Source organism: Scatophagus argus, chromosome 2, assembly GCF_020382885.2.
Source record: "Scatophagus argus isolate fScaArg1 chromosome 2, fScaArg1.pri, whole genome shotgun sequence".
Classification (NCBI taxonomy): domain Eukaryota; kingdom Metazoa; phylum Chordata; class Actinopteri; family Scatophagidae; genus Scatophagus; species Scatophagus argus.
In genome coordinates this window covers 14,745,577-14,772,543 of record NC_058494.1, presented here as the reverse complement: position 1 = coordinate 14,772,543, position 26,967 = coordinate 14,745,577, and the positions used below count along the sequence as shown (strand labels likewise).

The 26,967-nt window shown below is 41.0% G+C and overlaps 1 protein-coding gene across 24 annotated transcripts in view; it reads left to right on the top strand.

Moving 5' to 3' along the window:
* ptprdb (protein tyrosine phosphatase receptor type Db) overlaps window positions 1-26,967 on the top strand; it is a 135,560-nt gene that overhangs the window by 5,352 nt on the left and 103,241 nt on the right. For all 24 annotated transcript variants that reach the window (XR_006845378.1, XM_046412560.1, XM_046412516.1 and 21 more), the window contains exon 2: window positions 16,474-16,499. The gene's annotated coding sequence lies outside the window, so the exon portion shown is untranslated. The remainder of the gene's footprint in view (window positions 1-16,473; window positions 16,500-26,967) is intronic.

The following is a 26,967-nucleotide window of genomic DNA, read 5'->3' as shown; positions in this document are numbered from 1 at the left end:
GGCAGTGACATAAATAATGTTTACAAGGGAGGATTTATGTTATGTGTAGCTTGAGCAGTGACGAAACACTCGTGAAGAAAGAAGGTGGAGGTGAGGGAATAAAATTTGAAGCCTTGTGTAAATGAAAAGTTCAGTAACCTTGTCTCCCACAAAACATGTTTATATATTTCTTATTGATTTGGCAAATGGAGGAAATGTCATTCATTCAGACTTAGATTTTTCCTATCTGTGAAGTGTGTTATCATGATATTAAGTGACAGAGAAGACCACATTGGATGACTGCGTATATAAAAAAGCATACAAGCTTTGAGCACTTGAGTGGGATTTAAATGTCCCCCACATTGTTTTGTTTAGCCTACAGGTTATGTTAAGGTCAAGGGGAAAGATTGTGGTTTTGGTTAGATACTGAAAAAAATCAATGCATTCCATCTCTAGTACACATTTCTTTTTTGTGCTTTCTGCTGTTGAACTTTTAAGACCATTAACCTTCATTCCCTCAACAAACCCTTAAAAACATTACTCATGCTTTAGCAGCCAGCAGAGAGTGAATAAATAAAATATGTTTTGCAACATCTTGTATGAACATTTTGCATTGACAGTTTTCATTCAATATTAAATTAATTGTTGTTATAGAACACAAGGTATGTCCACATCTACTGGGCAAACAAGTCATAGAAAAATGAGACAATTTCATGAGCAAAAAAGGTGGGCAAGTTAAATTCAGCATCCTCAATGTGTACAATCTCCCTGCTGTTTCAGTTTATGAGCACATCATGCTGGAAAAAACGCTTCAATATGTGTGGTAATCACAGGAAGATTGTGTTTGTATGAGTGAGCGGCTGGGTATCACTACTTTATCAGGGAGTAATCTGTTTGCATTGGTTCAAATTGTTCCCCCTTGACATGTCATCATTCACATACATGCGCGACACATACTTACTCGTGTACACAGAAACACACTTGCAAACACGCACACTTCCGCGGCCCCTCCCCTGCAGCCCCTCCTCTTTGGCTGTTAGTCTAATTTATGAGGTGCCGTTAATTTGGCCTAAACGCTCGTTGCGAGACCTCCCTCCTCTCTCATCCCTTCATCTTCTGCATCCCTCCTTCTCATCCTCCCTCTCATCAGTCACTCGGCAGAGTAAATCAGAGGGGTGTATTGCACAGCAGGCAATACATAGACTGGACACCTTGACTAATATGCCACTGTCCTTCTTCTTCCCTCCCTCCCTCCCTGTCTGTCTAACTCTCTCCCCCTCCATCTCTCTTGCACACTATCTAAATCAAATTTGGCTCCCTTCCTCACCTCTCTTCCTCTTTTAGTTTTGCATCTTCCTCCTTTCTGTCTACACTCCTCCTCTCCACTCTTCTTCTCTCCTCCCCCCACGCGATGTCTCCATACTTATGTACCATACTTCTTTTCCCTTACTCTCCTTAACTCCTTTTCTTCGGCTCGCTCCTTCTTGCCTCCTCCCACCTTCTCCTGTTCTCATGTTAGGTGCAAATTTAGAACAGAAGTCATGAGGGGATGCTTTATGTGAGAGTGTGTGTGCATGCATGAGAAAGAGAAACTCTACATGAAAGCTTCTCAGAGTCCCCATACAGCGCTGAGATGGGGCTGATTAAAGACCTAAAGCCTTGGTTTTCATCCCTATTTAGGATTCACATAAAATCTGATACAACACACATAGTGACGTGCAATCCGTTACAACACACTCACATGCACACATGCACTCATACATTAACACACACGCACAAACATACCCCCCTCATTATACCCCTCTTATTTCACTCCTTTGCTCCCTGCTTCTGTTGTTCTTTCTTTTTCCTCGTTCTCTGACTCTCAAAGACAAACTCACACTGTAGCGACTGGCTGAAGGTGATTCTTCCTGATACAGTGGAAGTGAAACAGAAACAACATCAGGCATCCGAAAATCCCTCACCGCTTTACGCCACATTGTTATTTCTAATTCCATACATGGCACACACTTGGGAGTAACCCCGGCACTGTACTCACAGTGCTGGACTGCAAAAGCTCACCTATACATCACTGTCCATCTCCTCAGCTCTCTCTCTCTCTCTCTCTCTCTCTCTCTCTCTCTTCTCTCTCTCTCTCTCCCCCCCGTGTCTCTCATTAATCCTTCTGGGTTTCATGTCTATTTATTTTATTTTTATTTTATTATTTATTTTTTATTTTCTCATTTCTCATCTTTCACAGCGTTGCTCTCTCATGCACAGCCATCCCTTGACCCATCTTTGTCCTTTCTCCTCTCTCCTCTTCAAATTCCCATAACACAAAGGACTTAGCTACTTTTCAATAAATGTAACAACATCTAGCCTCCTGTTCTCTGCCATAGCCCCCCCCATCTCTTCCTCTCCCCCACCCTCCACTCTCTGTCACTTCTCTCTCTCTCGATGGGCTTCCTGCTAGTGCACACTTGCAGTCACAAGATAAAGCATGCTACCTCTGCCTTATCCCTCTGTGTATTATATAAAGCCACCATGGTTATCATTAAGCAAGAACACCTTAAAACACTGCCTCATTCTATAAAAAGATCAGACTGTCTTCAGAGCAAAGATTTGGCTTAATTAGAATAGAATAGAATTGAACAGAACAAGAAACAGGATTTTTTGGGATGATTGATTATATATTGTTACTGCATCAACATATAACCTAACATACTTATTTTTCATTGTTTACATAGCAAGAAGAATATAAATTTCATGCTTTGTCACAGAAATCGCTTAAAGTTTATTTGCCTCCAGTGATGTGCAGTGATGATGGATGCTGAAATGTATTTAACAGTAGCAGACAACTGTAGTGAAATAAAAGATTTAGCATCAAAACAAATACAATTAAACATCATTATTACAGTCAAATTTAAAACAGACTGCAAAAGTGCTACACTGCGCAGGGTGCAAAAGTGTTGCAGTCATGGTAATCTAAAGCATAATGAGAGTTCAGTAAAAAATTTTCCATCCAACACTTTCCAATACATCATTTTAATACAACCTAACTCATCTCAGTGACTGCAGGTCTGAGTATGATATTAAGTGAGAAAATAACTGGCAGATTAATCCATAACTAAAACTGTTAGTTGCATTCTATAAAGAATTAGGTTAGTATACAGAAAATTTGAAATGAAATAGAAAAGAGTTTTTGGAAGTTTTATAGTGTATATAGAACAGGACCAGTGAGTCTCAGTGGGAGCTTCCTTCTTATTAGATGTATATTGCATGCCTGCCCATCCAACTGACTTGTGAAATTTAATTCACCAGTAAACACATTCAGGTCATGTTCTTTGGGATCAACAGCATAAATCAGGAGTTATCAGCTGCTGGCAATGCTGGCAGCCAGCTAGCACAGTCAGGTAAGTGCAGGATGATGAATGATTATTATGTATAAAAAGATTTTTTTTCTCTCTCTCTCTCTCTTTCTTTATCCCAATTTAATTTTGGGGGATCACTGGACACATTCCTTATTTTACAAGTGGAAAAGCATTCAACACACATATTGTAAACGTGTTAATAAACGGATTTACACATGTGAAAAGCGCACCCTTTACGTCACAATTCCCCACTGGCCATGGTTCCACACTTTGAATTTAAATAATAATCAAATTCAATGACAGACGTGCAACCTGGAAATCAAGTATGAATTGGGTGCATTTTCTTGTGTGAATCCATTATGTGGCTGTATCCCTGTGAGATCTCTGGGATGCAGGCCAAGTGTCTCTGGCTGAGCCATCTCCATTCGCTGTGTGTCTGTTCAGTCAGCCACAGAGAAGACAGATAGAGCCACCAGTCTGCTCGCCCCTCCAGTCGCACCAATGTAATCAGACCTCAGCAGCCATAAACCACCGGCTATGGACACTCTGCCTAGCCTGCTGTCACATATACACACACACACACACAATCACACACACAAACACACACCCACACACAGAAACACAGTCCCAAGTACACGGATACAGACAGATGAATGCAAGTGTAGACTCATGCTCGAGTGACGGATTTGCAAACTCTCAAATCTAAAAAAATAGCACTGTTGCACTGGTTCACACATGCGCGCATATCTGTACATGCTAACACAAATATGCACACACGCATAGCTTAAAGTGTGGCGTCGATTGATACGGGGTGGTCCCTCACAAGTTGAGGCTCTCTGCCCATGGAGCTTAGCCCAGCATGGCCCAGTGCTGGTACAGGAAGGATGTCTTCTGGCCCAAAGGGAATCTTCATCATGTTGCTCATCCTGCCACCCTTATGTATGTGTATGTGTGTGTGTGTGTGTGTGTGTGTGTGCGCATAGAAGGACTACTGTCTACTGTGTGAGTGAGCAGTGTAAAAGCTTGTGTCTTTATCTCCCTCCCTCGCTCTCTCTTCCCTTCCGTCACTCTTTTAGCACCTCCATCAGTGTCTGTTTCACCCCTCACCACCGCCTGCATCTCGGGCCATTTTGTGTCTGTTTGTCTTTTTGTTATCGTGTATCTTTTGTTCTCTTCAGTAAACTAACACTCAGTGTCTCCCATCTCCCGTCTCCTTGTCTTTCATGACTCTCTCTCTCTCTCCCTCCCTCTCCAGCTTTGTGATGTGAACGATGGTGGATGACTGTGCTTTAGGAGATTTACTGCTGGATCCTGTCTCTGTCAGGTGTGGAGACGAAAGGAAGGCGATGAAAGGAGGGTGGGAGAGAGGGAGAAGCAGATGGAAGATAGAGCGGTACACAGAGATGACGAAGGGAGTGAGGGTAAAAGAAATGGAATCAGAGGATGGAGGCAAAAAAAAGGGATGAGAAAGAGAAGATTATGTAGGGGGGACAGAATTAGAAAAAGAAAAATGTGAACAGAGTATAGAATAGAAAGAGAGGCTACGCAATGTTTTTTTAAAACAGTTTATGAATATACTTTGACAGAATGGCTCCTTTCTCTTGTACTTCCCTTCTCTTTCTTAGTTTCTCACCTCAACGTAAACAAATCAGAAATACAAACTCGCATGGTTACAGACACAAACAAATTCATTCAGTTGAAGGTGAAACTTGCGTTCAAAGTGACCAGAAAATCGACGTGAATGCAAGTTTGATCCTTGGTAGATGTGAAGATTTGTGGATCTCACATTCATGTTTAGCGCTGTGGGCCTTGAGAGGGGTTAAAACTCTGGCTGAAGGGCTACTGTGAGTCTGCTTAACCCACTAATAGACCATTTACACACTCAATGGCCCTCAAGAGGAAACACGCATGCATCATCAAAGAACAGGCTTACAGCCTTAGTGCAACGCAGAACATATGAACACAAACATGCTATACTTGTGAGGACCGTCCATTTATAGCTGTTTTTCTGTAATTCTAACATTATTACTCCCAATAGTATAATCATCATATCATCCTAAGCATTGAAATTTGAGGGGTCCATTTACCCAAATAGAGCAAAATTAGAATATACTGAATTGTCTATGCGTCTTTTGTATGTCATTTTGTCTAGTGATTCGCTCGCGCTTTGACATAAACTAATGTATGTGAAGTAACTGTAGGTGTAGACAAGCCTTAACCTGTCTAGAGTCTAAGTCTAGATTATTAAAGGGCAAGAGATGTCTCTGCAGAGTGTTAACAAGAACATGAGATTACTGTAATTTTGACCACATTGATTTTCGCTGCTGGAGTAGCAGTGGATAAATATACTGCTATATGTATTCATCCACCATACAGCAGGTAGTTACACAGACAGCTTAACTAAAATATTTTCAGGAAAAAATTGTGGATATAACATATAAGATCAATAAACATCCGAATATCCAGTTTGGAGAAATGTAAATTTTACAGTCATTTCTACACAGTAATTCAGCGAAGCATCCTGTAATAACACACTCTGTGTTAGGAAGAAACTGCTCATGAAGTGCAACTGCTCCTTATCTGGAAGGCCAAAAATAGCCCTTCATCAAAACAACACAAGGGGCTGCGCTGGTGTGGGTGTGTGGCTACAGGTACTGGTGAGGAGATGACAAACAATCCAGGAAGACCAGATTGAAGCCTTATCATACAAGACCCTGCACAGCAGTTTATACTCCTTTGAGGAAGGATTTTACAACTCTTATCACGTCAGCAATAATTTGCTTCTCTGTCTACGCTTCTGAGATAAACAGAAAAACTGGCCTGTAGCGACAGACAGTTGAAACACACTATAGATTTACAGACCATACAGCAGAGTGCATTGACCACAGCACCACATCACTGATCTATAAAAAAAAAACATACAGATGATTTAAATGATGGTATGTACCTGTGTGTACAGAGTGACATTTTTTTATTAAAATGCAATGCATTTATTGCCAGACTGCTGGTGGTCAGGTTCACACTATGTTAGTCTCTCAGTGACAGCAGTGCTGGCAGCAATGTCGGCACAATCTGGACACCTCATGTCATCAAAACATGGCTCATCTTCAGAATGCTGCTGCTTACAATTAACACCATTTTCTAAGCTAGAGTATGAGAATAGTGAATAACAATTCATGCATTTTGGGCCACATTCATTTGAGTTATCCATGTTCAATAAAAAGTTGACACCAAAACTGAATATGTAAGTAATCAGATCAGACTCATCTGAGGACTGAGGAGGATTTCCCCAACATAAAATGGGTTCGGTTCTGGAGTTCATAAGTTGAGTTCTTGAGTTCCTAGTTTATTCTGACTAGGAACCCAAGTGCTAGTCTTGTGTGATATCCACTCCAGGTCAGTTTAACACTGTTGTCTGACAAATAGTTTTAAGTACAGTTCTTTCAGATGGGGTTACTTAGTAGAAGATCATCCAGCCCCCTTTCTTATATTTTGTTTGAAATCAGTTGTTCAGTCCATTTCGATCCTTTCATATCTGGATTGCATCTTGACATCGTGTATTTAATGTAACCTTTATAACCCAAACATTTTCACTTGATTTCAATCAAATGAAGTTTGTTAACAAAAAAAAGTCTCACAAAAAATAATAAACTCATATGTACACAGAGAGATGGTAAACGTGTGCATGCATGAATGACCACATTATGTGCTGTGGAAAAAAACTAGAAAACAAAAAAATAAATAAAAAAGGGAGCTCTACTGAGAGAGAAAAGAGGACCAGAAATGGTTTGAGGCACCCATCTGTCAAAGAAAAAGAGGAGAGACGGGCTGAGAGACAGACAGTGATGGCGAAAGAGAGAGAGAGAGAGAGTGAAGGAGGACGGATTGACAAATTGCAAACAGCACGTGGATATGTACAGACACTGGTCATGAGACACCCAAAAAAAAAAGGAGACGGAGGGGAGAAACGACAGAGCACAGAGAGGAAGCAGAGACAGGAAGAGGGAGTGAAAGACAGGCAGCCTGAGAGAGTGACAGAGTGCAGTGAGAGGGAGAGTGTGTGGGTGAATGTGAGAGCAGCGCTAGCTAACTCGTCTGTCAATCTGAATCTGTGATTGACACCTTGGGGTCCGGCGCTCCTCTCTTAGCCCGCTGGCTCTTACTGTCAGCATGTAGGGCACAGGGTCACACACACGCGCACATGAAAAACACACACACACACACTGTGAGATTTGAGACAGCCACACATCCATTGCATGATGGAATATGTGGTTTAATTGTGCATATCATATGTGTGTCTCTTTGTGTCTGTTACACACACACACTACCAGCAGACACACACATGCAGGCGAGGTCTAGCCGAGGTGACGTCTCCTGTGGGCTCCGCTCTTGCTGACTGGACCTTAACCTTTGACATATGACCTTTGACCTCTACACTGTCAGCAATACGTCTTTTGACTGGACCCAACTCTCACATCGGACTGTTTGAGTGTGTGTGTGTGTGTCTGTATTTATATTTTCAAGTTTATACATTTTATACATTGCAATGAGTTTATTGTTTACTGTTCATGTTCTTGATTTGTCTTTCTCTCTTTCTACATAAACACACAAGTCTATTAACGTGCATACAATGGCTGTGTTTAAATGCTCTCTCTCTCTCTCTCTCTCTCTCTCTCTCTCTCTGTCTGTCTTTCTGTCACACACACACACACACACACACACACACACACACACACACCACTCTCTCTTTCATAGAGGGATGATAACAATATGTCCTCTACAGTATGTCCTGACCTCTCACAGTAAATGCTGAAACACTGCATCTGTGTGTGTGTGTGTGTGTGTGTGTGTGTGTGTGTGTGTGACAAATCCCATTATTAGAATAACACAGACAAAAATGCAATTATTTTCATATTCATATATGTGTGTATATGTTATATGCCCACCAGTTAGATAATGCCTTGGATGTAATTCTCAAATTGCTGTATAATTGAATATCATTCTCCATGTCCTTGCAGGAACTATGTACTTTTTTTTTTTTCATGACTTCATTCCATTCTGAAAGTTATGCCTGCATATAATTAAAAACATCTTTTGAAAGACATTGATCAAACCAATATGAGCACATATTGAGAGATGTATAATGCACTGCTATAAATTAAAAAAAAAAAAAACAAGTATTTATATTCAAAAGTTAAAAAGTTTACATTTGATTTAAATTCAAATAAGAGATGATGATTAAAATCTGATCTTGGAAAAGTTTTACTGTCAACACCGACCTTCCCAAAATTCACAACAAAAAAATGTCCCAATTCGAGCTGCAATGTTACACATATTACGCTTTTCTTTCATCAGTACAGCTTAACACCTGCATTGGTAGCGGTGTGAAGATGATCTCTCCAAGCAGCTTTCATCAATGGACTGAGATGTGATGCAGTGAGCGCTCCAACATGTCACACCAATCTCTCCAAAAACAACATTCATGACCTTTTCCAAAATTACATAAATGATCGTTGAAGAGTACCAGCAGCATGCATACTGGATGTTAGTTGTCAGGTGATTAATGCTGTGAACCTTTTAAGGTTTAACAACACTACTTGGTTAGGGTTAGGCACCAAAACTGCTTGGTTTTGTTTGGCAAAAGGTCATGCTTTGGGTCAGAGTATATTAGTAAGTTGCATAAGTAAGTTTAAATAACTCACTTTTGGCTCCACACGAGACACAAACAACTGAGTGAAATTCTGTCCTTTTTTTCAGCTTTCTTACATCACATGTTGTATCTGTAGTTTGAATTTCTTTTTTAAAAATATCACATGTATGTGCACACATTCACTTTAATGAGGGGAAGTGTCCATCTGGCAGGCTGTGTGTGTGTGTGTGTCAGTGAGTGTGAGTGTGCGCACCAGTAGGGGTTTGTGACTAATGGGGTCATTATTGATGCTGAGTCAGGACTACCGCTGATTGCAGTGGTTGGATACCAACCTAACGAGTGTACAAATACACACACAACACACATATGCATGCACAGGCACATGCATACACACATTCTCTCTCTCCCTTTATTTTTCCCTCATACACACACACACGCACACATTTTCATTTCTTTCAGGCTCTCATAGGTGCACTTATGCTCATAAACCTCCCACCTCAGCAAATAAAGTTACTCACCCAGACATTCCTATCTCAGCCTCTCCAGACCTCCTCTGCTTTTGCACATGCGCGCGCACACACACACACACACACACACACACATGCTTACTACACATGCTCCATATAACCACACAGGTGGCAGGTGTTGTGTTAAGTAACCTGTCACCTCCTTATTTTTGACAGCACTGCAGATGATCCTTGCACACACACACACACACACACAAACGTGTACACTTCAAACATGAGCATGCACACCTGTACTTACTGTATGTGGTTCACATTAAGCAGGCAGAAGACTGCAATTGAAAACAACAATGAAAATTCTCAGCTGAGAGATATAGTAGGTGTAAAAGACATATGCTATGAAAGTGTGAATGAAACAAAACAACGTTGTTGTTTGTTGTGTACTTTAATTCTACTGATAGGAAATATATATGTATATAGACTCAGGTAGAGATGTCCATAAACTATATATATATATATATATATATATATATATATATACTTTTATTTACTCAGTACTTTTGTTTACTCAGTTTTGCTTACAGTGAGTGTTGTAGGCTCATAGAGCTCCTAGCAAGACTGCTTGCTCTCTGGTGAGACAGTGAAATGCAAATAAAATACAAATTTTGTTCTGTTCAGATAATTAAAATTTTCCTGTATTCATAACCAGAATTTTGTGAAAGGACAAGATTATATTAGCACATCATAACAACCATCGCTAAGCTTTGGCAGTGTCTCTGAGGTCTGAGCTGATCATCACTGCTCTGACTCTGGGAAAACAAGCACTCAGTGGGTCCTTTAGGTACCTTTAGACAGGTGAGGTGCAGCTTTAAAGTCAGTAGGAACCAACTCACTTTCACATATTGTAGGTATGTGTGTGTGTGTGTGTGTGTGTGTGTGTGTGTGGTATATGGTATACGATAAAACATAAGAATATGTCTATCTGTATGTGTCCCTGCCTGTCCGTCCTCTCAAACTGAGAATATCAACATCATAAATAAACAAACATTCCCATTACATGTGGTGGTGTATAAATAGCATGCCGCTTTTATGGAGCTTTCACATGTTATTAATGCCATCTACATTACACTAAACTTTTCGCTTGTTATTCAATGCCGTTCACATTTAATGTCGTTTAGATGTGCAGGAATGGACAAAGCCAGGCGATTTTCGTCCTGTGTCTTTCATTGTCTTAGTCACAATACCTGCAGTTGCAGTCCGATTAGGTTTAGGCATAAAAAATAATTGGTTAGGTTTTGGGAGAGATCATGGTTTGGGTTAAAATAAGTTTTCTTATGTGGGAGGCACGGTGGTGCAGTGATTAGTACTGTCGCCTCATAGCAAGAGGGTTCGAGGTTCAAATCCCATTCTGGGCCCTTCTACGTGGAGTTTGCATGGCTTCCTCCAACAATACCAAAAACATGCACATTAGGTTAATTGGCTACTCTAAATTGCCCCGAGGAGTGAGTGTGAGAGTGTGTGGTTGTTTGTCTTTGTGTGTTGGCCCTGCGATTGACTGGCGACCAGTCCAGGGTGTACCCCGCCTCTCGCCCGTAGTCAGCTGGGATAGGCTCCAGTGTATAGAAAATGGATGGATAAGTTTACTTATTTTATATTATGTAAGTGATGTATGTAACGCATGTCATGTCAGTCAACTCGTAAGTCAAGTCTCCAATAAAGAAGTCAGCTATCATGGCTGAACGTAATGTGCACAAATGTTTAAAACCTGCTGGCGGGTGAAAGCCTTGTTTGTGAACATCTCTGCCTGAGTCACGTCAGATAGATCTTAATCGGCAGTAACGGTTCTTTAACAATGAAGACAGCAACTTCCATGATCCCACGCTGCTTCCTGTCATTGCATTACGTCTTTGGTTTTCTTTTTTGATTGAGAGATCACTAGTGGCAGAAATGACATACTGTGCATTAAACACTCCAATATGTATGAGAGTGATCCATGTGATTAAATAATGGTAACGGTTCGAGCAGCATGTCAGTTTTGTAATTATAAAATTCTCAGCTTCAGTGCTGTTACATTTTGACTGTGTTTATTCAGCTGGGTACTCTTTGTTTGTCTGTGTCTGTTGGTGTGTTTTTTGTTGTTTCCTGACTGTGCTTCCAGGAGCGATACTCTTTAGTACTTGAATTACGCACTCAGAAATGTTTATTCTCAATGACAACGCAGCAGTGAAGCCCCAGGTTTTAATGAAAGCATGAGCGCTGTGTCGCATATGTGTGCCGATGTGTGTATGCGTATGTTTCCAGCGCTGTGTGTGTGTGTGTGTGTATGTGCGTGTGTGACAGTGTTCACAGTTCCTGAAAGCCACAGTAGTTTCTAAATCAAGTCTTTTATGAGGTTCTGCTGCTCTGGGCAGACCATTAACATTTCATGTCACCCTGGCTCACTCTCAGTCTTCCTCCTATGGGCATTAAGCAGAAATTCCCTCTTTGAATAATCTCTGCTAGAGTCTGCAAAAACAAACCACAGCAACTGCGCTTATCGAGATCATAGTATTTTGTGATTTTTTTTTTTTTGAACAAGTTAAAAAAGTTGACAAAGAGCTGTTAACCTTGACCCCAAGCTCAACCTTTTACACATCGTCTTTGCATTCTAGTTTAAACTTTTTTTTTTTTTTTCCATAATGCCTGTGGAGGAACAAATTTTTTGAAATCAGAGTAGAGCCGGAGGGGGAAATTTTTCTCTTAAGTTTCATCACTTTGCCAGACTTTATTGTCTCTTTCTCTCGCTATGTCCTCACTCTCTTAACATTCACCACTCACTTGTCAGCTCCAAAGCACAGCTTGCCTTAAGTATCGGGATTCAGTGTGTAAGCTCATCTCATTATCCCCGTTTGTGTGTGGACTCGCTCGCCCGTGTGCGCTTCATGAGTGCATAACTGACTGTGAGAGTGTGAGTGAGTGATGGGTGTGTAAGCCCCCCTCTCTTGCGCTCTGTTTGAAATAAAGCGACAGATAATCGCAGGGCTCTGGCGAAGCGAGCTCATCTGAGCGCCAATCGATATGGGTGCCATAGCTTCAAAGCAACCCTTCAAAGAGGAGAGAAATAGCCATATGCTCTACGTGCTCTCTCTCGCTCAAATGTGTGTATGCGTGTGTGTGTGTGTGTGAGTGTGTATGAGGGACAGAGGGAGGGTGAGAGAGCCAGAGCAAATATGTGCATGGAGGGAGAGAGAGAGAGAGAGCGCGATTGGGAGTAAGGGAACAAAAGGAGGAGAGAGGCAGAGTCAGGGAGTCTCTCTGTGCAGATGAGAGCAGTTTTCATTTGGTAGCAAACATTATCATATCACAGTTGACACACGAAGTGCTTGTGATGCAACTGATGTCGCTGTTTAAATTGGACAAAATCATTGTTTCGTTAGCTGGTAATCTCCTGATATTATGGCTCTGTCATCTTTTATTCAGCAAACCAGCAGCAGCTGTGGCCTTTGTTGAGAAAATGTACTGGGAGGAGACACACACACACAAACACACACACACATACACACACACATACATACACACATGCAGCACACACACACGTACATACACTGAGATGGAATTTAAAGACCGGAAGATACTGTGTGTGTGTGTGTGTGTGTGTGTGTGTGTGTGTGTGTGTGCGTGAAGCAGACTACAATGTGCCAAGAGACAGTGGGAACCAAAAGAAGGAAGGAAGAGTGCAAGGACGAAAGAATGACAGAGTGAGAAAGGGAGAAGGAGGTGCACGATGATGTGTTTGTATGTGAGACTAAAATAAGGAGAGGGGGAGAGACGTCCCCCAGACATGCTGTGTTTAGCAGTGCCATCTCACCTTCTTCAAAGTGAAAATGAGAATGTATTTTTGACTCGTCGGTGTAAAAAAAAAAAAAAAAAACTTGTTTGGAACTTTGTGTGCGAGTCTGTTGGTGGGTGTGACAAAATGTTTTTTTTTTTTTTGCATGCAAACGTGTGGTATTAAGTGTGTCTGTGTGTGTGTATGAGCAAAAGAGAGCATGCATGCAAACTTGTGTGTGTGTGTGTGTGTGTGTGTCAGCATGTCTAATTAGCTGATACAAGCAGGTGTAAAACAGTAATTAATGACACAACTGGCTGACTTCATTATCTCCGCATGAGCCTCTTATGCTGGCTGAACACACACACACACACACACACACACATGCAAACGTACTTTACGTTTGGAAAACATTACGATGTGAGTTTGTATATGTGTGTGTATGTGTGTGTGTGTGTGAGAGAGAGAGAGAGAGAGTGTGTGTGACAGAGAGAGAGAGAGAGAGTTTGTCTTACATGTTTTACTACAGAATAGTAGAGCAGAGGCGAGTATGTGGACACAATCATCACACACGTCGTCGTTCGACCACTCAAACACTCATTTAGTTTGCAAATGGACTCATTACTAATGAATCACAAGCTGCTTTAGAGCAGGCTGAGTACACAGTAATGGTTTGGCCATCCTCCAGAATACAGACACTACAACACACACACACACACACGCACACACACACACTGACAGAGATTGAGGGCGAGTGTCCAAAAGCCCCAATTACCTTCACATTCAATGTAAGAGAACAAGCTCGAAAGCTAATTACAAGGCCCATACATGTAGATGAGAATCAGTGAAGCACACACACTCATGTAGCAGATGCTCTGTCACCAGAAATAGCATTCTCTTTTTTTGTCTGTGATTGTTTGTGTTTACAACAAGCTTGTTATGAGAAATATGTCTGTGCCATTGTTTCATTACTATAAGTCATGATTACAACCCCTGAGCCCAGCGATCTTCGAATCATCAATAAGACTGTATAATTGAGTAATTCCAGTTTTAGCCAGATTGATTTACACTTCAGCACTCTGCTAGGCTTGAATGAGATCAGATGATATTAGATGCCTCTAAATGCACCATGTTGTCATTCAGTAAGTGGAATAAATATGTTTTTTATTTATCATTCAAGCACTATCAGTCTTTTTCTCCTGGCTGTTTGCTAAGACATAAATACTGCTGATGCTCTCTGTCTCTTTCTCTGGTGAGTGAGCAAGATGGCAGTGATTGGACAGAGTAATTGAACCTAATGAATATGTCAACAGCCTGTTTCTTTCGCTCTCCATTAAACACAACTGGATTAGATTTACTGTGCTTACTCCAACAACTTAAAGACTCCATCAGTAGGCTACTTTCCACACACACACACACACACACACACACACACTCTGTCACGCATCTGCACACACGCGCAGATTGGCTTAGCTCAGTAGATCAATGGCCTCTTGGTCAATGTCTCCTTCGGGAGGGTAATCTATCTGCTCCCCACTAATGAAACAGTCTGATCGCTCTGTGTGTGTGTGTGTGTGTGTGTGTGTGTGTGTGTGTTTGAAACGTTGTGCGTTCATGGGTGTCAGATTGTTCTTAGTTAAATTACAGACTTCATCCAGCATTTTGAAAAAAGCCACACACTCAAGTAGGCGCCATGTGCATTTGGAATATGAAAATAAGAAAATGTAAAGAAAATTTACCTTGACGAATCTCATTACAATGTCATGTCAGTAATCCTGGAGTAAGATTATCTGCTAGTGTAAAAAGATTCACAAAAAACTGTGGTAACACAGATGTGTACTTTGGCTGTCACTTTTAATGCTTACACACTTGTTTTCAGTCAGCACCTTTTTCTCAAATTAGCTTTAGCCAAAGTTTACTTTGTCTCTGACACTTGAAAAAGTTGCCTGTCTCATCTGTGCTGTCTGTCTCCTTAGTGTCAATTTTGATCTTAAGTAAGCCTTGTGATAACAAAAAAAAAAAAAAAATTAATAAATAAATAAAAATACCAAACAAAGTGTGCACAGCCGGTAAGCGTGCAGTGTACCAGCCCAAAACTGGCACACAAAGGCAACAATTGAATTCCTCTACAATGCTAGAAATCAGAGCTTTTTTAAATTAAGAATATAAAAGTCTTGTGCATCCTGGCGGCCTTATGGTTGAGATGGATTTAGACAACATATAAGAACCAGTATCCATCACTGCCTACCTGTGTGTACATGTGATGGATATGTGTGCATTCCTTTATTTTGTCTCTCACAACTACTTCCATGTGTCAATCAGAACCAGCTTGTATGCTCTGTTGTCCAACCACGTAGGAAATCAAATGTGTTCATAGTTGTTCCTAAAGACGACACTGTAATTTGGGATGAGAAGTCGGGGGGATTGGGTAAGAGCTGCATTTTTTTAAATATGCTGATAATGGTACAGACAGTCTCTCCTGGAAGGCATTTATGGTTTTTCACAAGACATAAAAAAAATAGGTGTGTCAAGAATGGAAAAAAATAGGGCAAGACTGGGTGTGAATGGCGGAACACCTGTTTTCAAAAAATTACAGATATGGTCAGTCACAGATCCTCGTAATGTGATGTGGGAAGGATGTCAAGGGTGGGGGGTTTCCAGAGCTGTTCAACCATCCATCTAGCACTTCTGACAGAGCATCTTGGCAACTTAAGAGTGTCTGCATCGTCTCTTTCCAAGGTGCAGACAGGAGTAGCGTTGTGAGGTACAGTGGGTGAGTGGGTGGCCAGAGAAGACAACACCCAACAAACCAGAGGGAAGGGAGCACAGGAATATGTTTTGCCCAGGTTCCAGAAATTCAGCAAATCCATGAAGGCTATTTCTTTGTTTATTTTAGGTTCTTAAACAGCCCCCTCAAAAGCAGATTAAAGGACAGCCTCTTTCATGATGTTTTTAATGATGCAAGTGTCAACTGTCTGCTGCACTGAATGTGGTATTGAGCAGAACCTGTCTCACTTTTCACTGTAAATCCCTCTAGCACTTTAAAGTCTTTCTAGTTGTGCCTCACACACTCAGCCTGTGAAGTGTCTTACAAAGTTGCTCTTCTGCTACTGCACCCTATAGTAATCTAATTTCACTCTTTCTTCTTCTCTCTTCTCCTCTTGTTCCTCTCTCTCTCTCTCTCTCCTGTCTCTCCCCCCATTTCGCTCTTTCTCTTTGCAGTTTGACGTGCTGGAGAGCTTCTTAAGGTAAGAGAGACTCGTTTCGTGTTTTCCTTCTCTTGTGCTTTCTTCGTCTGATTTTCAACCCATAAAACACAGCATGCCATCAGCACTTGGCACAGTATGCATATCACGAAACAATCTGCGTCCTCAAAATTTATTTTGGCTCAGGATCGTGTTCGCTAAGACACAATAACATTGTGTTAAGATAACAAAGAGACACTCTGGGTAGCACTCCCACTGCACTCCCCTGGTAAAGCCATGATCAGAAATGCACAGAACTGAACCAGCAGCCAACTGGACAATTTTAGAGGGATTATACGACATACATTTACATCCCTCAATAGTTAACAATTAATAATTTTAATCAGTAAGATGCATCTTAAGGGCCGTGTACTAATTCTGTGGAGTACGCACAGAGTAATATTATAGAGTAAATCCTCTTCCACAGGGTTTTGCAACTAATTCTTCTTGTCCAAAGCAATTAGTCATAACTGAGTCTGTCTGAAAAAAAAAAAGCCTTATAGTTTTTAAAAGGCAAGGCCACTGTTATTGTTTATTTATGGCTTACTGGTTTCAGCTTTAGCAGAGCTCAAACTTATTACTTTCAGTCTGGGATGCTCTGTAATAATAACAGCAGATTCACAATACTTTCAAAAGAAAATGAAATGTGCTACAGTACCATACAACCGTGCCTGACCTTGTGGTAATATTTGACTGCAGTGTACAGTGTGAGCATGGGCAAACCATGCAGAGTGCATGCTGTGCATTTTTGTTTTGTATCATGGTGAAAACCTTTTATGTTCAAATGTCTTTTGATCAAAAAAATGGTTTAATTTTAGAGTTCAACACTGGGTTCATATCTCTAATGTGTGCGATTTTCTCTATGGTTTTTCAAAACACAACTGAACCTTAATTCAAGATAACTTCATTGTTTCGTCATATGATTGTAGCTTAAGAAATTAAGAAAATATGAAAAACCGTGGCTCACAATGCAATTTTAAAGAGAATTTTTAAAAAGTTACATATTAGTGAAAATTCAAATGGGATAACCCAGCCACCCATAAATAAATTGAGCCATAAAACCAGAGATGCTCACAAGCCTCTTATTGTTGTAATCAATGCTCTGTCATTTGATGTATACCATCCAGTCTGGTTAGACAATGCAAGGAACTCAAAGCATCGACTGTATTACAATCGCTCTTTTATCTATTTTATCTTATATCCATTATGACTTAACTATGCAACACAATATGAAATGATGCACGGCCACTGCTTCATGCATAACGGCACATCACAGACCTCCATGTACACCTCAGTTGTGCAGCACAGTATTTAACATTCTCCATGAAGGCATGAAGGCTGGGAGGGAATTGAGCCTACTGCTGTGAGAAAGCAGATACCAAATTTACACACTGTTACCAGTGCAGCGAGGAGCAGAGTAGGGAAAAAGGCAACTCTCTGTGCACAGACGAGGCAAGAGGAAGAGCGCAAAACTGAATCACTTGTTATCAATCACTCTGACAAAATACTCAGTACAGAGTGAGTCATATGGACAAACGGGATATCCTGCAGATGAAAGTGAATGAAAAAGCAGGGAGAAGACAAAGAAGGAAGCCGTAGCCAGCACTCTCTGGCGAAGAAACTCTCATCTTATCAAAATATTTAGCAAATGGCAGTCAAGTTAATCTCATGAACTACAAAGTTAGTGGGACAGCTGATGCTGAGCTAATCATGTTTAGCTATCTATTGGCGCCAATGTTAACTTTCACATTGGCAATATGACTCACCTTTCTGTTGCATTTTCAGGTGCTTGAAGTTTGATGTGTTCAATCCATCATCCTTTATTGTGATAGTTATTGTGGAAAAGTTGTTATAGCCAAAAGTTATGACAAATGTCTCAGCAGCCGCCATGATGTTACTGCATGGTCATCTGTGGCCACAAACACCAGATGTGTAATGATAATAAGTGAGGGAATGACACTCAGATCGTACACATTTCTACAATACACCAAAAAGAAGGACAGGACAGACAAAGAAGAAAGACAGGACAGTTTAGTTTATTATTTTTGTTGCTATTTGCAGTTGAAGTATAGAATGTCACCTAATGTGAACCTGAGCCAGAATATCATGAAAACCCCTGTCTCTCTGACTTGGTGATCCCCTGACACAACGACTGAAAGGCTGAAAGGCTGAAAGCTAGTTATCACAGGCTTGCTTTTTCTTTTTCTCTACACACAGAGCCATGATAAAATTTGGGTAAAGAACAGCACTAAAAAAGCAATTTGGCTCAAAGAGGTTGTTAAAATTTTGAATATGAAATAGTGCCACATATAAATATTGAGAAAACACTGTGACGCTGTAATTATTGCTGAATTTTGTCCAAGGCACCCACACCTTCCTCAGAACTGAGGACAAGTATTGAGGGATGCCAATCCTGCAAAGAAGTTAAGAGACAAAAAGCACCATAGTTGTATCTACAAGGTTTTTACCAAACACAGATGCCATGCTTGTGTGCCCTTTAGCCTTTGTGTTTGTTTGCTTTGGCGCCCAAGGTTGTACGTCCGATTTTAACATTTCTGATTGCGTGTGTGTGTGCATGAGGCCATGTGTCTACATCTTAGTGTCTGTCTCCCTCCTTGTGTGTGCCTGGTTCCCAGTGTTTGGAGTGCGCTCTGTTGGGACTGCATGTAGAGCCTCATTAGTGGCTATGGTTTGGCCGGCCCGCCGCTACTGGAGACTCACTCGGGGGCACAAAGTCATATGTTACCCTACTGATGGCCCATCTGCCACATTGGCCCTCACTTGAGACTTTTAGTTTTGTTTCTTTTTTTGTGTACTTGCATCTTTGTGAGCAGCAGTGAAAGGTAACTAAGTACTTGAGGTTGAGTAGCCCTATTAGGCCTGGTGGTAGTTGTTACGCCCTGAGCTGGATGTAACTGTAGCTACCACCAAAACTCTCATGCTCCACAGTTTGAAAACTTCTGTTGTTGATTAAATACAGTGTAAAAATTAAAATGAGCTCCACATTCAACATTGAAGGATTGTAACAGAAATAATAACACAATGATAAAGGACTAAATGATGGCATTATGCATGATAATTACCTTTGGTTTTGAAAATTTTGTTCCTAATATTCTATACTTTTACTTTAATGGCTGATTTTTTTTCTTGTAATGGACAGTTTTATTGTATATTATTTTTTTTACTTGAAGGTCGACAAACACTTCCTCCACTTACTGTTTGTACAGAGAGCATGTTTTTAATGTAAGTGCAAGTCTCGCTTCCTTCAAATATCTGTTGAGAGCTCACTGGTACAACACATTTGAGCACCTGTGGGAAAATGATGGTGGGTAAAGACACTTATGATGTGAAGTACAAGCGAACATTGAAATTATCCTGGAAACAGGAGTTTGGTTGGGTGGTGTTAAAGCATGTGGGCAAAAAAATCCAAATATATTGTGTAGTTTGCCACAAATTTGAGAGCAAGGTAGGTAATTTTAAACATGAGAAATAACCCCAGACTTGGCTGTAGTCCATGTTATTTGATAAGCACTAATGAATAAAAGAATTTTAAAGGGGCTACTATAAATTAACTTCAGGAAAGTAGTATGAGCCACTTGCGTGGAAAACAAACAACAACAAAAAACAAACAAAACTGACGGACATAGGACCTAATGGCTACTGCATGAACTGTCGCTGTACACAATGTCACTGTATGTATACAGCAGCTCTAAACAGATGAAGATGTGTAATGTGTCGGGTTCGTGATAAAAACTTGTTTAAAGCCTTGGCTTTAATAGGTCTGCTCAGCAGGCGAAAGGTTAATTATCACATCCTGTTACAGACAGATAGGACACCTCCTCCTGTTAAGCACACACACTTACATTCTGAACCACACAAACACGCAGACCATCAAACAAAACTCTGTGTGTGAGTATGTGTCATATAAAGATGTAATTTAGCATGTTTGTCCACATTGTCCTCATGTTTTGTTTGTGACCTTCATTTCTTTTCTCCCCTATTCACTTCCTGCTGCCTTTGTCCTCCTCCTCTCACACAACCCATAATCACAATATAACAGGAGTGATGACACAAAAACCATTCATGAAGTTGTTCATCAGGAAGAAACCAACAAAGTCTCCCTGGATCATGTTTCTTCACTTTGATACAGTGTGTGAATTGTGCAGGTTTATCACTTCACTTGAAAAATAGGGCGCAATTCAAAAATGAAATGACAGATGAATGAACAGAGGTGTTCAGAGGGTGTGAAGCAGCAAACCACAGAAAATGATTGCTGTTGTGTTCTCCGGAAGATGCCAAACAATTTAGAGCAAAGAAAATTAAACTGACAAGTGAAAAGGAACCATAAAGAAGTAGAGGAATTTCTTTTCTTCTAAAAATGGATGACTACACTTTAGGTCATGAACCCTTTTACAATATCTCTACTCTCTTTCATGTCATCCACTCGACTCTCCTTTCCACTTTATCTCTCTCTCTCTCTCCCTACATTCCCATCTCATTCTTTCACTCCTACTCTTCTCTGTTTCTTTTTCCTCTGATCCCGCTACTTGTGTTGCATCCCACCCACCCCCCTTTTCCTCATTTCATTGCCAGTCTAGACAGCATCAGAAGCAGGTGTTGAGGCTGGGAGAGCTGGAAAAATAGGGTGAGAAGAAAGGAGGGTGGGAGGGAGAGGGGAGAGAGGCAGGGGGGGAGAGAGGGAGGGAGGAAAGGAGCCAAGGGGATAAGGAAGACTGAGCGAGAACAGATAGAGATTAATAGATCAAGCGGAGAGGCATATGATGAAAGTTTAGAAGACTGTGGATAGGAAAGGAAAGGAAATGAAAAGAAAGGAGAGGGATAGGTCAGGTTAAGGTAGGATTGGAGCAGAGAGGAAGGAGGGGGGAACATATGGGGAAAGCAGGGATCTGAGTAAATCAGGTAGGTGCTATGTGGAGGCGAGAGGTGCGGGAGAGGCTATTTTAATGCAGGGTAGAAATCCGGTGCTCGCGGTGGGGAGACAAGGAAGTGGCAGAGAAAAGAGGAAGGGGAGGAGACGGGAGGCGTGGAGCAAAGTAGCGAATGAGGTAAAGAGAACTGAAGTGTGGAGGGCAGGAGGGAGAGGAAGTAAGGATGATAGGGAGGGGGGAGGAGAAGGAGGAAAAGTCCCGAGAAAAGGCGAGGGTGAACAAGAAAGACGAGTGAGTGCAAGGATGGATAGATGAATGGATGGAGTAGGTGTAGGGGAGATGACAGGAACAGTGTTGTTGGGCTTTTTACGGGAGGACACCGGCTGCAAGGAAGAGAGGCAGGTAATAAGGCCATAGCTCATTCCTGCGGAGCAGCCTCTATCCTATTAGTGACTACCTCTCACTGGATGACTTATACGCACCTCGTTTTTCACCAACAGTATGACAGCAGATGCTTGGGAAGAAGCAAACACATGTGTGCGCGCGCACGCACACACACACACTAAACACACATACGCACTCATGTGTTGGAGGTGACAGGAGGAATCCGCCGCTCCTTCCTGATGTGAAGAGAGAATACCATCAATGCAGAAAAACCAACAACTCACCACAAAGTGTCACATTGTGGAATGACCTCAGAGACGGATGTAAAACAGATGAGAGTCCAAATGAAGAACAACGGTGGGCAAGTTAGCCACGTGAAAAATGTTACACTTACTGTCACTTACTCTTTACTCATTCCTATTAGGGCTACTCAAACTCAAAACTGTTTTGTTAAATTACTTAAATTTCTCAGCTCGGCTCCGACTTGGAAGTCTCCATGGCCAGACGTCACCCTCTGCATTTAACTTGTGTATTTTGTGTGTGTATTTACTGACTGTCAGCAGCTAGCTCAGTGTTGGCCTCCAACATCAGAACAAACCCAGATGATTCTTCAATGTAGAATTAACACTGGCTAATATTAACAAAAAAGCTAAGAACACACAACGTACTTATTGAGGTACGTCAGCCCCTGTGCCAAGCCAACAAGTTTGTCAGCTGAACACAGAGAGAATAGACTTTTATGAGTGACAGGCTGAGTCTTTGGGAGAAAAAATAAAAAGGGCACTAGCGTATGGTAGGGCACAGAAGCATTTGTTGCATTGCGTTTTTTTCATTTTAAGAGCAGCCAGTTGGACATTTGTCACATTTTCTTGCACATTGTTTTTATACCATAGAGGCAAGCGGGTATTTTTTTCTGCTTTAGTAGTGTTTAGTAGGCTTACTGTTCTTTAATCACGTTTGCTAATGTGTTAATGTCCAACACTGGTGAAGAAAATACATTTTAACAGAATAAAAGGCAAACAGAAAGAGCAGTTTCATGTGACAACTGTGTGAACCAGATGTGAAGCCAGTCATGAGTCACAGCTCACTCAGCAAGTCCAAGGTGACTTGTAGTCAGCCTAATCTCAGCCTGTTCAAACCATAGAAACAGAACATCTTCTGTTCAGCTCCCAGCCTGATACACTTTACAGTTGGTGTCTGAGTGCAGTATAATCAGTCGCTCCAGGGAATTTTGTAATTGCAAGATATTTAACAAAATCCCCTGCTGTCTTGCATGGGTTTGCAATTTGAACAAGTCGCCACACTTTTACCTCATAAACCCTCCCAAAACTTTTTTAATTTTAACTAAAACAGTGCCATTGTTTCAGAATGGTCCGATCAAAAGAGTATTTAGAGACAATTTCAAAATTCCCTTTAAAGCAAAATAGGGGGGGGAAAAATAAAATAAATTGTCTTACAGTTTGACAGAAAAGTCACCAGAATATAATTTTAGTTAAAAACTCAGAGAGGAATGGTACTTTACAAAAAAGACTAATTGTCTCAATACCACCCTCATAAATACACACACATACACAATAAAAATATCTTTTCAATCCCATCTTGTCCTTTAAAGTGAAAGTTCATTTGTGTTATTGTAATTTACCATTTCCATGGTGACATTTTCTCTCGAGAATGAATACTGACCCCGTCAGACTCCTCACCCGCTTGAATCCATGCAAACCCAAGGACTAATGGTTTAGAGGGATATAAGAATCTATCCCAATAATTTTATCCTTTTTTAATTAAATTTATGCATATTTTTCCCTCTGAAGAATATGGGGCAGCTGTATCAGCAAGAGGGGGAAGAAAAAGAGACAGAAAGAGAAAATGGGTCACTTTGGCAGAAGGACTGAAAGGCTTCATTAGGAAACACGTTGCAGCCATTCTGTGGCCATTCTAATTCTGCTCCAGTACTCCCATTCTGCACTCGTGGGGTTTCGATATCAGCCTAACATTTGTGACCTCGTCAAAAGCAAGAAATAAGCAGGTGTCAGGTCGCGCTGGTCTCATGCACCACCACCTCTCTGACATTGTGCCACCTTTCCCTATTTATTCTGCCTAAATTAACGCTCTATATCGTTCGCCTTGGAGAGAGAAATGTCAGGTGTTTCGTATCCAGAACTTTGTGAGAAAAGCTACCTGCATCGTCTTAACCAGTGAAAGAATGTTAGTGAGGATTTTAGCACTGAGACAATTTGATGTTAACTGTGCAAGAGAATCAGATGTACTGTGTGATTCTCCCTTACAAAGATGATAGCTGAGCAGATGAAACAGGTCAAAGCGTCAGAGTTTCTTCCCTTTAGAAGAGCTTCTTCCTTCTTATGTCTTATTTGCCCTTTCTCATTTGCTATAATTCTCCTTATCTTCCTCTCTCCTCTTCACTCCATAACGAACACTCATTTTTCTTGTTTCCCCTCTGTGTTGTAGACACTTTCCTTCACTTCTTTCGCTCTCTCAGTCATTCGTTCTCTTGGCCCCGAGCACACTAGCGTCTAATATGTCTTTAAAAGTAGGACACCACTGAGTAATTTGTTGCACCTACCAAATGATAATTCAGAATTGTCACCATATATCCATGACTGCGGGGCCACCCCAAGCACACAATAGCATCTGCTGCTCTGGAGAACAGTCATCGTGATTTTCTCATCATCATGGTGTTAAATAGAATTTGGAAATGTACAGGATTATTTCACAAAGATGCGACACCATTTCACAGGGATGTTTTTGCTCTTTGTGTAAGCTACGTCATTACACAGCCATTACAGGGAATTTGCTGTGTTGTAGATTGCTTAAAGCCACCCTCTAGCTTTTTCTCCTACAAGTAAACATGAGTAGAAAAGCTTCCTTAGATTTCAGCCCTTTTCTCTGTACTGTCATGGAGTAGTACAAGCAGTTTGAAGTGATTTGGCCTCTTAAAGGGCAGAACAGAACAGGTAGTTACTTCTGTGCAATCATAAATGTGATTTACCTAAAGCCCTTGAAACTTTAGAGGTCATTCCAACATTTTTAGACACGAATATCAGTGTACTATTCTTGAGTACTTCGTAGCCTGAAACAGTGTAACGTGGGGCGGATACTATAAATCAGAGAAACTAATCCCAGCAGTGTTTTCAGAGTTATCTCATCTTGAGCTGGGGGAAATTTTAATGCCTGGGTGACAATCTAGGAGTGTAGTGTTTGAAGGACATATGTGTCTGTCAGACATGGAGGGTCCATAACAAGAAGAGGGTATCAATTTGCACAGAGAAGTGTAGAACAGCACTTGACCAGAGACTGAAAGTCGTGATGTTTCTCCCCACTGCAGCATCAGTTTTGACCACTCTCTTCAGTGTCCCTCTTGCAAGTCATGCAACTTTAGGGAAAACATATCCTTTGACTTAATGTCAAATCACATAACGAATCAATGGATTGCTCTTTGGACATTTGGAGCATGGGTATGCATTTTTTAATCTGCTCTTTTTTTGGCCACTTGAGGGCAGAGCAACAAAGTTAACACTGAGTAACACTAAGCTTGGTAAGACTGACAGTTAAAATCATAAAGATTTTAGGTGACAGTTTCCAATTTACACATCCTGCAGACACTGACCCAAAAGTAGCTTCCATTTGCAGTTGTGTTTCTAGCCAGTATACTTAAGTCCAGTGTTCCATTTTGCTCTGTTTGTGACTCTATACTGCTCAGCAGTCAGTTGCTAATCTTGTCCGTCTGACATTGGGGCCTAATCAGAGCTCATTCGAACACATTCGTTTGAACTTGCCAAAGGAAATGTGTTTTTGCTGAAACTGAAACACAAACAGTGACATTGCTGGCATTGAATCCAAAACAGAAAAATAGTAAAATGCTTCATAGAGCCGAGGTGAACTGCAGTGTGGTGATAATTTCTGTGGGTTTGTCAGTACAAGTGACACTTTTCACTTGTTTTCCATTGTCGAAGAAAGTAGTTTAAAGCTGCTTTAAATTCAGTGTTGTGAAATGTGCTATATTGTTTAATTCACACTACGCCTTAGTGTGTGACATCCAGGATATCCGAATGCAAACCTCTTAACTATAAGTTATCTGTAATTTAACTTAGCATAAAATCAACATGAAGTTAAAGGATATATGGTTTTTTTTCTTTTTGTTTTTTATTTCAGTGAACATTTCTGTGATTGTTCTCATTCAGACATGTAATGGATAAAAGTCTCCTCAGGAAAGCCAACAGAGGCATAAGATTTAAAACATAACTCTTTGGTTTAAGTCCCAAAAAACCAAGTCACATTCAGTATGTTAAACCGAGATGTGGAGGCCCACTGGTGCAATGTAATCTGACTCGACTCAAAATACCAGATTTAGCTGTACTTATTCCACTTTAGGGTTTAAGAGCTCATTTTTATGTAGTTTAGGATTTAAGTGTGGTTTGAATTTCTACCCTGTGTGCACCTCTTCTCTTTCTTCCCCTTTTATTTCTGTCTGATACTCATGTTGTAGGATGAGTATATAGAGACCATAACCAATAAATGTAGCAATAGTAATAATTCTCTTCCGCCGTAGGCCTTTCAGTGTTGTGTTCTCGAGAGGTTCAGGAGCGCTTTTCAAGGCTCACTTGGGTTACGCGGGCATCTCAAAATGCTTAATCACCGTTTCACCGGCACATGAGATGCCTATTCCTTTGTGCAAACTCTGAAAACCTCATACACACAAGTTGTAAACAAGTTCAAGCTGTTTACGCAAAACTTCGTCATGCCGCTCTGAGGTCCCTGTTTCCAACTTGACCTGCGTGAGGTTCCTCAACATTCTGGGCAAACTTTGGTCAGGGCTGCATACAAATCTCAAAAGCTTAAGCATGTTTACAAGGTTAAATTTCGTGCTGAAATATTTTCTCAAGAAAATTACACAACTAATGAGCGTATAATCTTGAAACATCACACGCTTAACTGCCAGTGTAAAAGGATGGTGCAGCTGGACGAGGGTTGTGTCTAGAGATGAAGTTTGTAGGTAACCATGTCAGTGTTATGCATGGCCCTACTGTGACACTATATTTAAATTAGGACTTAAGAGTCGGCCATCTGATGCAGGCTGGGATGGCCATACTGCTTACCCACGTGCCTTGATGTTGACTCCAGTAGACAAACCTCAGAAGAGTGTTTCACACATGCTGAGTGAAGCCGAACCAAAGTAAACC